The following is a 12284-nucleotide window of genomic DNA, read 5'->3' on the forward strand; positions in this document are numbered from 1 at the left end:
TTGTATCAGACTGGATTATTTCTACAATGTTGATGCAGCTAAAATGTCAACAGCCTCCTGCCTAATTTTTTCTCAATCTTTTTGCCATGTCTTAAATTAATATATGTTAGAATTTATGGGGATAGGTGAAGATTCTGCAGCAGATAAGTAGCCATGATACCGTGGCTATGCTCCATCTCCTGATCTGACTCCCATAATCCATTTTAAAATTCAACCAACTGCACAAAGGGACAGAATTCTGCAGTACTGGCAGGCAAGATGCTGAAGGATGACACATCCAGCCTTCTCTCACCAGTGAATGCCAAACAGAAGCAGGGACCCCTCTGGGATCCCGTCTCAACATTGCTTGCTGGTGGGAGAGGGGCTGGATGAATCATCCTTCAGCAACCTGCTTACCAGTGTCATAAAACTCCATCCCCTTTTAAGTTGCCTGGATTTTAAGATGGGTTTCAAGGGCATTTACAATCATGGCAATGCTACCTTTGTCCAAAAAGAGGGTGAAAATTATTAATGAAGAAGAGCATATTTAGATAAAACTCATTCAGTAATTTAATGTAGACAGTCATTCTAAAGAACCACAGAGCTTAAATGCCAAAGAGCACTCACCCAGAAACAGCTTCTGAAATCATGTATCCAGGTAAGAATGAAACTGCTACAACAAAGTCTATCAACTATAATCAATGATCAAAGCCATAAACAGTTAGAAAAAAATTCATCAGGACTGTTTTCTCCTTGTCCTTCCTTGCAAACATTATTTGTAAAAGCAGTTTGTAGTATAAAAGGGGCAAAACTGTAGAAGTGGTATCATATTTTCAAGGCACTGATGTGAAGTTCAACATTTCAATTTCCTGTGTTCTAGTATACAGCTCACTCCATGTTGTGTTAATATGGACATGAAAATTAAAAATACAATTTTCTACTTGCAAGGTGAAATGTTATAGCTCGTTCTGCATGTGTACATCCAGAGAGAAATATAAGCATGAGCCAAATATTCACTGGAACTGTTTTGAAGAAGTTAATGAATGTTATCTCTGAAATAAGATTCATGCAGTTTGCATAGATTATTGGAATCTGAACATAAAGCATCTCAGAAGAAGTGATCCTGATTCAAACAAAATGTTTAAACACCATAACTTATTTTTGAAAGGCAAAGATTAAGTTGAAGAAGTTGAAAACCCTCCTCATCACTAAAATGTTTTTGCACATAGAAAGGTAGCATGTCAGAGCCAAGCCATGTATGCTCAACATGTGGGTCCTGAAAAGATACAGTTCCCGAGATGTATTCTAGAAGGGCATATTGTAAAGCTGCCTGCCTAACCGGGTGCCACCCAAATTTTTTGAATATCATTGCTATGGCCAATTGTCAGGAATTATGGCAATTATAGTCCAAAACCTGCAGAAGGCACCAAGCTGGGGAAGCCTGGCGTATAACATGTAATGTTTCTTAATGTAAGTCTGCTTTACCCATGACAATTTTCCTAATACAGAGGACAGAACTGAAAAACAAAGTTGCACATGATCAACATTATAATCACCTTTTACAGTATCAAAAGTAGTGCCCACATATAAATAGTGTTACAAACAAAATTACTCTTTATTTTATCTAAGCTTTGTTGGTGTTAGCAGCCTAATTTGGGTGAGTTGAAGATTCTTTTGTTTACACAGTTGTTTCACTCAGAGTAGGAAATATCTACTGATCTACTACAAGTCAGAGAAGTCCAACAGTAGATGCTGCTGTATAGTCTGTCTGCCTGCCTCAGTTCTTATAGACATGTAGTTCATTTGCATAATGTAGCCAAACTGAAGTAGTTTTGAAATGCATTGGTCTCAGTGGGAAAATTCAATGCATGCTTCAGCGTGTCCCAGTGAAATCAATGGGAAAGTCCTTGAAAAGGAGAAATCTCAGAAAATCTATCTTCCTAGATTTCTCATTGAGGTATGGGAGAATTCATCACATATGAAGTTTTCCTTGTATATGTGGACCCACAGACAAGGAGATCATTTTCAGGCTCTATACAACATACATATATTACTTTCCAGACATAATTCACACTACTGACAATGACCTATAAAACTCTAAATGGCTACCTCCAGAGGTCTTAGGGTCTGAACAGCACCATGGCCTCATGCTTCACTTCCGGCACTGCTAAAATTTAGCTGGGGAGGAGTTCTGGTGACCACAAATTTTAGCCAATTGTCAATATCAGCCAAAATGTATGGATTCCTGTTCCATCATAATTTCTATATCCACAGGGACGTAACCAGGATTTTAGGAATGGGGGGGGGGTTTCCAGACTAAGTGCCACCATTATAATGGGGCTTGGGTGCGGTGGCACAGCAGCATGCACCATTCATTTTTCTAATGGAAGGGGAGGTCCGAACCCCAAGGACCCCCCCCCCCGACTACGTCCCTGATATCCATCTCCCTTAAGTTTGCTGTGTACTGTCAGAAGCAGGATACAGAGAGGGCCCTTCAGAAACAATCATTATCTATTCAGTCTACTACACCTGTCACTATTCCGGATGCCAAATACTATAAATGTGAACATCCGGAAATGATTTTAAATTGTATTATTCTTTGGATGGCTAGAAAAAGATAGCAGAAAGCAGAGATGGAGATCTAAATGGTATAAATTAAATCACTATGTATGTACTATAATAAGTTTAACACAACATTTTGAACAGCTGACTTACTTGATTCTTTCTTCTTTTTAGCAATCACTTTTTTCTTAGAAACTGCATCATGCTTTCGTTCCTCTTGTATTCCAAGAACTTCTTTTTTTTTAAGAGCCACTGAGCTAGTTAAGGGAGCATTTGGTAGTGTGCCAACCGGTGGAGGAGCACCTGAAGCCACCTCTTTGGGAGCTATATCAGGAATAGGGTCTTCTGGGGCAGTAGTTGGCAAGGAAGAAATTACATGGCTAGAAGCCAGCTCATCTTTCCCCACCTTCTTCTCCTTCTTCTTCTTGTCTTTAGGAGATGGGGCTAGCTTCTCCTTCTCTGGGGAAGGAGCTGAAAGAAGCATAGTAGATGACTGGAAGTCTGTTGGTTCAATGACCAAAACTGGTTCAGGGCTTGCATCTTTATTACTGTTAGAAACATCCAGATCCAAGTCTGGCTCAGGTATTCTTCCATTAGGTTTCTCTTCCCTTTTTTTAGCCTTTAATTTTCTCTCAGTAGGCTTCTCTTTCTTTTTCTTCTCCACTTTCTGTTGACTGACTTTCTCTAGCTCTTTGCGTTGCTTTGCCAAAGCTTCTTCATAAGATGTTTCTTTCATAGAAAAAGTGGACACCAAGAATATGCCAATGGCTGAGACCAACATAAATCCTCCAAAAACCATGACGCCTAGCATTTGAGGGTCAAAAAGATCCATTTTGGCTTCCTGTTCTTAACCTGCCAAGTAACAGAGAGAATGTTAATGCTGCTAAATGAACAGATGGTGTGAACTTATACAGAAGTATGACACAAGGAAGCTCTCAAGAAACAGGAATCCGTCAGTTTCCTGCTGCGCAAGATCTTCTCATTGTAAATTCCAGGGACTGTATCTGAGCCTACCGCATACAGTGTATTTCATCACTGACCTGAGGTTATGCCCAAATCTCCAAAATAATCCATCCCCTTTAAAGAGATTCCCACACATGGCTTTTAAACTATGATATTCTTTGGAAGGAAGCAGCTTTGGCCATGCTGGTTGAATGAACTGCACAGGAACAGTTGAAAAATAAAAAATCCTAAAGGCATGCTGGGTAAGGCACAAGGGAGGGATGATGGGGTTAAGGTAGAGTTCAGGAAGGGAGCACGATGGGGGCAGCAGTCCCAGTTCCATGAATGAAAGAAGTGCAATGGTGGCTGCTCTAACATCGGTATGTTTCCATTTTATTTTTGCTTGCGTGACTACAGTGACAGAGGGGCTAGTGTGATAATCTCCTCAACCTCTTCCACAAAGCCTCAAACAAATAGACTGCAGCTTACTAGACAAAGCAAACTACAGAGAACAAAATACCTTTAATACACACACATACACACTTCCTGTTGGCAATACACACACACACACATATTGCCAACAGGAAGTATTTTCTGAAGTATTCTAGAAAGTAAAATGTTTAATACTAAACACATTTGTACTATAATACAAATCCTTCAATATGATAGTACGTCTTAGAAAGTACAAGTCAATCTGGATGTATGTACTGTAATTGCCCCCCAAAAGAAGCAGAGCACCAGCAAAGTGAGAAGAAGAAGAATGTGCCAGATTTCAGATCTAGAAGATAAATATACTAGATGTATGAAGAGTTAGTATCTTATATCCAATATAATACACTTGATACACTTGGGCCTAAATTCCAATTAGAGAAGACCCACTAAATTGCTGGATGAAAAATACACATTTGTGTAAATACCACTGATTAATTAGATCGATTCTAGTTAGCACTAATAATTCAATTTAGAACTTGGAATCCAAATAGAGGAACATATCAGCTTAAGGTTTGTGCTTCATATTTTCTTCATACTGAATGAGAAGTGTGGAATTCACATTCCCTCCTCCTTATGTATGAAGAGAAGTTGGAACTTGAAGAGGGACAAATGGCATATGATTCACTTTAGGGGCATGGGAGAAAAATCAGGATATTTTGTTCTTAAGTGGTTGGGGAGTGGGAATCAGGAAGGAGTTGTTTCATTCAAAGCATAATCAATAAGTTGGCTGATAAAAATGCCGGAATTATCATGTGTTACTAAAGATTCTATTTAAAAAATATTATGTTTTTAAATGTATGTAACCACTTTAACATTCCCTTCTTAAAATATCAAGGGCCTTGGCAACTGCATGAGAGGGCCTGCACTAGGATTAAAGCAAGAGGCAGCTGGTGTTAAGCTTCTTGAAGAGACTTTAAAAGAAATGTAATTCTAGACAACAAAATTCTAGCCTAATTCAGGGGCTGTATAGGACAGAAGAAACATCCAAGGGGAAAGAGTAGGGATGCCACTCTATCAATGTCTTCATTGCACTTTACATGTTCAAAATGAACTTTTTTGAGTCCCAGATTGTGATGAAAGTGGGCATCAAACTGAATAAAACAATAACATTAAAACTTCTATAATCATGTAGGTTCCTCATGCAGTTCTGAACCATGATTTTTCTACTTGAATAAGACTGTTCATTAAAGCCTTTTGGTTTTGAGCTAAGTATGTTGAACCAGAAAACCTAAAAGATTTGATGTCCTATTCAATAGCCATATTTTAACTGAATATAAATTACAAATTAGGGAACAGAACTAAAGGTACTTTTTCTACATTTACAGTGTGCACTTCTCTTACACGGGGGATCCGTTCTGGGCACACACACACACCCCTTAGGGAAATACCACATATACTCGAGCCCCATTAAAAACAATGGGGCTTGTGCATGATGTGTGGTGCGGTGCGGTGCACGCATCACGGGGTGCATGCCATTCCCTCTTCCTGCATGTGGCTTTCAGCATAAGGTGAAAGCTGCGTATGGTGTGCCCGCATGGTAAACCCAGAAGTTGTCCCCAATGGCGGCGTGCATGCACGTGCGCCGCCATTGGGAACAAAGGTCCCTCTCTTCCCCGTCCTTCCTAACTTCCCTCCCTCCCACCCACCTACCCACCTACCTACCTACCTACCCTCCCTCCCTCCCTGCTTACCTGCTGGGTCACCGTGCCACTGCCGCCTCCGCGTTCTCACTGCTGCCGCGGAAAAAGCCGGTTACTGCTCTTGGAGGCCAAGAGGCCTCCAGGCTGCACCTGGCCCTTTCATGGTGGTGGCGGCAGGAGCGTCGAGGAGGACAAAGCTTGGCCTCGTCCTCCTCGCCGCCGCCGCCACCGCTGTAGAAGGGCCAGGTGCAGCCTGGAGGCTTCTTGGCCTCCAAGAGCACCACCTGGCCATTTTGTGGTGGCAGCGGCGGCGGCAGCAGCAAGGAGGAAGAGGCTTGGCCTCCTCACGGCTTTGGCCGCTGCCGCCTCTGCCGCCGGTGAAAAGGCCGGGTGGTGCTCTTGGAGGCCAAGAGGCCTCCAGGCTGCATCCAGCCCTTCTGCAGTGGCGGCAGCAGCAGCAGCGAGGAGGACAAGGCTTGGCCTTGTCCTCCTTGTTGCCGCCGCCGCTGCAGAAGGACTGGGTGGTGGCCTGGAGGCCTCTTGGCCTCCAACACCAACACTCAGCCTTTCCCGCAACGGAGGCCGAGAGGAGGCCAGGTGGCAGTGCTGGAGGCCTTGAAGGTCTCTGGCACTGTTGCTCTGCCTCCTTGCCATCATGGAAGGGCTGGGTGGCGAGGAGGTGAAATAGCAGATCCAGAGGCCTTCAAGGCTTCCACCTCACCACCTCGGCCTCTGTGGGAAAGTGCCAGGTGCAGCCTGGAGGCCTCTTGGCCTCCAAGAGCACCACCCGGCTTTTCCTGCGGCATCAGCAAGAACGCAGAGGCAGTGGCGGCCTGGCGACCCAGCAGGTAGGGAGGGAGGGATGGTAGGTAGGTAGGTAGGTAGGTAGGTAGGTAGGTAGGTAGGTGGGTGGGTGGGTGGGTGGGACGGAGGGAGGGAGGGAAGTTAGGAAGAAAGAGGAGGGGAGGATAGACTGGGACTTGAGCATACGCGGATTTTGGCATATGCAGTGGGGTCCGAAACGGATCCCTAGTGTATACCAAGGGCCGACTGTACTTTGTTATAAGATGGTGTAAAGTAAAACAATTGTCCATGGTGGATCTACCTGATCTAAATCTCACTTCTTCTTCCACTAGCAAGTTTTTATCAACAGTCAAATCCTCAGTTTTGCCTAATAGGTGTTTTGTATTTATTTTGGCCACAATGTCAATAAGGCTTATGTGTCTGTAGTTTTTAGGGTCCTCTTTTTCACCTTTTTTATATATGGGAACAATGATGGAAAGTTTCCAACTAGAAGGGAAATGGCCTGTGTTGTTAATAAAGATGAACAGACCAGCCAGAACAGGAGCCCACCAATGTGCGTAGGTCTTTAAAATTTCTGGTGGAAGTAAATCTTCACCTGGTGTTTTATTTAGTTTCAAGGACTGTATGATATTTTTAGTTTCAACCACTGGAACTGGAGACCACAAAGGGAATTCTGCTAAAGATAAGTGGTCATTTGTTGAATCAACTGTAAGTCCTTGATTGGGATCTCAAAATAAGCTTGATATGAAGTTTTCCCAAACTAAGGCTGGAATGGGGGCATCTAAATGAAATCTTCCCAAGGTGCTTCCTAAGGAGATGCTTCCTAAGGAGGATACTTGGAACAGATAAGAACACTCCAGCTCAAGCAGTGAGAGCAGAACTTGGGGCCCATTTTATCCAGTGCCAGGTTTTGATAAAAGTCTTAATTACTGGCTAAGGCGCGTTACAGACAGCCCAGAAGGGGCAGTCTCACGCCGCTGCTGGTTGCTGCGTCCGGGAACCGCAGCATCCAAACCGCGCGGTTCCTGGCCGCAGCAAAGAAGAAGCACCAAAATGGCGCTTCTTCTTCCTCCCCGGATGAGATGCCGCGAGGCGCTACTTGCGCACTCGCGATGTCACATCTGGTACACGACATGCGGATGCTATGCATCCAGCACGTAAAGATGGCGGCACCCGTGTGTATAGGGCGCCGCCATCTTTACGCCCTCGTCACGTGCTAGGGGTGAGGCCGGTGTGGACGCTAGGTCCTCGGCCAACCCCTAGCACGTGACGGGGGCGCCAGAAGAGCCCGTCTGTAACGGGCCTACGGATCTTCAAAATGGACTCAGGGAGACTCCCTAAACTCTTCTTAGAAAAACAGCTAGATATTGGGCGACCAAACTTTTGGGTATGCCAGTTATTCCAACTAATGTACCAGCTAGGCTTCTCTCCTCCTTATCTACTTTCCGCTGGTCATACAGCTCAGGAAACATCAAAACAAAGAGTTTTGGATATCAGTGCCCAAACAGACATAGCCTTACTGGCCGGTTTCAAGTCTCTAAATTGGTTGGCCAAAAATAAAACTTTTGGTTTAGAAAAGTACCTTAGGCTGAACCTAACACAGAGACAGAGAATAGCTTTCACCAGAGCTAGATTTGAGCAACTGAACTCTATGGTAAGAACAGGTGGGTTTCAAAATACTCTACCACGAAAGAACATGTATCTGTGGTGCTCCAGTCATAGAGGACACTGTGCATATCTTGTTTGATTGTTGTATATATGCCAAGGAGAGATCCCATTACTTACAACCATTTTTGGTTAGAATGACCAACTGGGATCCAATTGTTAATTGATTTTTCTGACTGACCCAGTCTGCAGTGTCTCTCATGTTCCTTGATTTGTGTTTGAACACTGTGTTTGGTGGTCCCTATGTAGACTTGTCTGCAGCTGCATGGTATGCGGTAAACTCCTATAGCTGTGAGAGGGTCTCTCCTGTCCTTTGCTGAGCACACCATTTGCTGGATTTTCTTGGTCAGTTTGTAGATCATTTAGGGGGGTCGTTCCCACTTACCTATAAAGCGGGTCATGATCTGAATTTAGGGTGCATCGTTCCCACTGAAGCTCGAATTTAATCTCCATTACCCCTCATTCGTTCCCACAGCATCTCAAATTAGAATCAAATTAAAATGTTTAATCCGGATTATCAGCCTATAATTCGGTTTAAAAAAAATAGTAGTTTATAACGTGAGTTATTTTTGAAAGCGGGGTACGATTCGCTGTATCCAAATGGGAACGAAAGGGTGTCTGATTCGGGAACCTGGAGATGGGAGGAGCAGTGCTCAAGGGGCTGGCCTGGGGGTGTCACCCTCTTTGGTCTCTTTCTGCATCGCCAGCACCATTTTCTTCAATTTGCATAGACTTTCCCCCAGTGGATTGCAACCTCCCCTCTGCTCCTCATTCATAGACCGATGTGTGAGGAGAGCCATTGAACACTATTTTAAACTATTCTTTTTTCTTTTTTCACCTCTGCCTGAGCGCCTGAGCAGCAGATGGGCTTTGCAGGACATGCCTGCTTGATCGCCCCTCAGACAGCCCAGAGAGCAATGGGGGAGGCAAAGCGATTTTGGGGAAAGGAGTCTCCTTCCAGAGGAACTATGAGATGGGCTTTGCAGGACATCCCTGCTTGATCGCCCTCCAAACAGCCCAAGGAGCAATGGGGGAGGCAAACGATTTTGGGAAAGAAGGCTCATTCCAAAGGAACTATGGGATGGGCATTGCAGGACATGCCTGCTTGATCGCCCTCCAAACAGCCCAAGGAGCAATGGGGGAGGCAAACGATTTTGGGAAAGAAGGCTCATTCCAAAGGAACTATGGGATGGGCATTGCAGGACATGCCTGCTTGATTGCCCTCCAAACAGCCCAAGGAGCAATGGGGGAGGAAAAGCGATTTTGGGGAATGGAGAGCCTGGACGTTCAGGGATCTGAGGGGGGGGGGGATTGAGCCTTATCTTCTCTCTTCCCCAAAGATTCTCTCCCCATTAATGAAGCCCGCTGCCTTCTCCTCCTTGATCCGATTTGCCAAGCCTCCTTCTATCTAGTCTGGGGAGACACAACAGAAGAGCCTTGTATGCAGTCAATTTTCATTGGCTGCCCCTCCCCAAAACCCCAAGACTTGTGAAGTCTGAAGCCTAGGCACTTGATTGACAGCTTGTGGACACAAATGGGAACGGGGAGCAAGTTAATCCGCTTTAAAATAAAGCGATTTAAAATAAATGGGAATGAAAATAAGGTTTAAATGAATTGAGGTAATTTGCCCCTTTTGGTAATGGAAACGATGGGAAAAATTCGAATTATTCCTGAAACATAATCCGAATCAGAATCGCTCCAATATAATCAGTTTCCCTATTCAGGAACATGAGAGACACTGCAGACTTGGTCAGTCACAGTGAGGGAGATTCCCAGCAGACAAGGGATCATTAGGTAAATGGACACCTGATAGGTCTTGCCATTCAACAGCAGAACAATACACAGATCAACATGCAAATCACTTCCCTTCAACCAACCGTACCCCACTCTCTTCCGTGCCAGCATTCTCTGAAGATGCCAGCCATAGATGCTGGCAAAACAACAGGAATAAACTCATCAAGAACACAGCATTACAGCCTGAAAAACCCACAAAAAACTAAGCTGTGTCTTCTTATAATGTGTCCGAAATATGACAACCTCAATTTTGTCATCTTGGCTTCCAGGGAGATTTGTGGCTTGATCTATTCCAGCACCCATCTGTTTGTCTTTTTTGGCTGTCCGTGGTATCCTCAGCACTCTTCTCCAGTACCACCTCATTTATTTATTTTCTTCCTGTCTCCTTTCTTCAACTGTCCAGCTCTCACATGTTTTTAAATTAGGGACAGGTAACAGTTTTCATGATCAGGGCCAGACTGCCATCCAGGTGCCCCCACTGCCATTTTCCCACCCAAGCACTCAAAAAGGCCAGAAGTGGCATCAAGGTGGAAGGAGTCAAATTAATACTATTGGGGAAAGGAGAATGGATAGATTAGGTTCGAAAAATACACAATGGTTGGGAAACTGAACAAATATGGGGAATGGCCTGTAGATCCACTGGTTGTGGGCAGGGTGACCTGGTGTCCTCCTTTTCCACATTTCCGCCTTCTGTCCAGGAGGAATTCAAAATGTCCTCCCTTTTGAGCATGACTGTGGCTGCATCTGCACTGCAGAAATAATCCAGTTTGACACCACTTTAACTGCCCTGGCTCAATGCTAGGGAATTCGGGGAACTGTAGTTTTGTGAGACATTTAGACATCTCTGTCAGAGAGCTCTGGTGCCACAACAAACTACAGTTCTCGGCATTCAATAGCCCTGAGCCATGGCAGTTAAAGTGATGTTAAACTGGATTATTTCTGCCACATGGATGCAGCCTAAGAAGCCCATTGGGTAGCACCAGGTTTGCTGCTCCTCGTTGAAAAACGTGTCTACTTGGCAGCCTGTCCTTTCTGCAAATAGCCGGACAAAGATGGATAGGATAAGATGGCCCCATCCTCTGAAAGTTTTAAAAGAGAGGCTGGATGGCCATCCGTCAATGGGGATGCTTTGATTGTGAGTCCCTGCATGGCAGAAGGGGGTTGGACTGCATGGCCCTTGGGGTCTCTTCCAACTCTAGGATTCTGTGATCATAAAACACTATAAAAATAAGAAAAGGATAATAAAACACAGTATATTTAAGCTAGCTGTAAATAAACCATATGGAACGAATTTATATTTATCTTAGGCCTGTTACAGACAGCCAAAATAAAGCTGCTTCGAGTCACAGTGGAGGTATGATGTTTCAATGATGCATGCGTCCTAAGAGTCCAGAAGCCACACCAAAGCCACACTCCAGTCCTGAAGGGCTGGAGCATGGCTTTGGCGCAACTTCTGGACTCTTAGGACGCATGCATCATTGAAACACCATACCTCCACTGTGACTCGAAGCAGCTTTATTTTGGCTGTCTGTAACAGGCCTTAGTGTCTTCAGCTGTTATTTGGTACCAACCTCCATTTTTCTGGCATGTCCTACATTAGGTGGGGCCTCCTCCTCCTCCTCCTTTGAGGGTATGGCCTCTGGTCACCCTGGTAGTGGGCAACCCTCCCTTTGGGGGAGAAGGCCCAGGAGAGTTTAGTGTTCTGGCCTCCATTTGCCCCCTGTGAGCTCCAAGTGGTTTTATGACTTGGCTTGTGATTTAGGATGCCCCTTCTTCTGCACAAGGGCTTGGAGATTTCTATGGCCAAAGCACACAGCAGAAATAATCCAGTCTGAGACCGCTTTCACTGCCCTGGCTGAATGGGAGGGAATTCCAGGAACTGCCCTGCTACAGTATTTGCAGAGAGGACAGGCTGCCAAGTAGACAGGTTTTTCAACCAGGAGCAGCAAACCTGGTGCTACTCAATGGGCTGCTTTAGGCTGCATCCACGTGGCAGAAATCATCCAGTTTGACAGCACTTTAAACTGCCAGTTCAATTCTGAGAATGGTAGTGTGTTGTGGCACCAGAGCTCTCTGTCAGAGGAGGCTACATGTCTCACAAAGCTACACTTCCCAGTATCCCCTAGCATTGAACCAGGGCAGTTAAAGTGGTGTCAAACTGGATTATTTCTGCAGTGCACAGAGGCCCAAATGGGGCGGATCTGTCCCTGGCCAGTGCTCCTCCCCACAGAATTGGACACGTCGCCATTCCTGCCCCTGGAAGCTCTGCAAAGAGACTCATTTGCAGGCAGTTGAAAGCCCCAGCATCCCCAGCAAACTTCCCTTCCCTTGTCCTCCTTTGGGACCCCCCCTCAAGGAGGACAAGGCAACCCCCCTCCTTCCCCCAAAAGGAGGACATGACCAAAT

General features: G+C 45.0%; 1 long non-coding RNA gene and 1 pseudogene across 2 annotated transcripts in view; one reads left to right on the forward strand and one right to left on the reverse strand.

The window, feature by feature from the left end:
* LOC149316738 (ribosome-binding protein 1-like) overlaps positions 1 to 4233 on the reverse strand; it is a 44720-nt pseudogene extending 40487 nt beyond the window's left edge. Inside the window, exons 1-2 of the transcript XR_016280519.1 lie at positions 4192 to 4233; positions 2695 to 3393 (exon numbers count right to left, since the gene is read on the reverse strand). The product of XR_016280519.1 is annotated as a ribosome-binding protein 1-like (transcript). The remainder of the gene's footprint in view (positions 1 to 2694; positions 3394 to 4191) is intronic.
* Positions 1 to 12284, forward strand: part of LOC149316737 (uncharacterized) — a 62356-nt gene that overhangs the window by 43165 nt on the left and 6907 nt on the right. The gene's annotated exons all lie outside the window — the stretch shown is intronic.

The sequence above is a fragment of the Sceloporus occidentalis genome, unplaced genomic scaffold (assembly GCF_023333645.1).
Source record: "Sceloporus occidentalis isolate IW3139 unplaced genomic scaffold, rSceOcc1.0.p SCAF_3, whole genome shotgun sequence".
In the NCBI taxonomy this organism is placed as follows: Eukaryota; Metazoa; Chordata; class Lepidosauria; order Squamata; family Phrynosomatidae; genus Sceloporus; species Sceloporus occidentalis.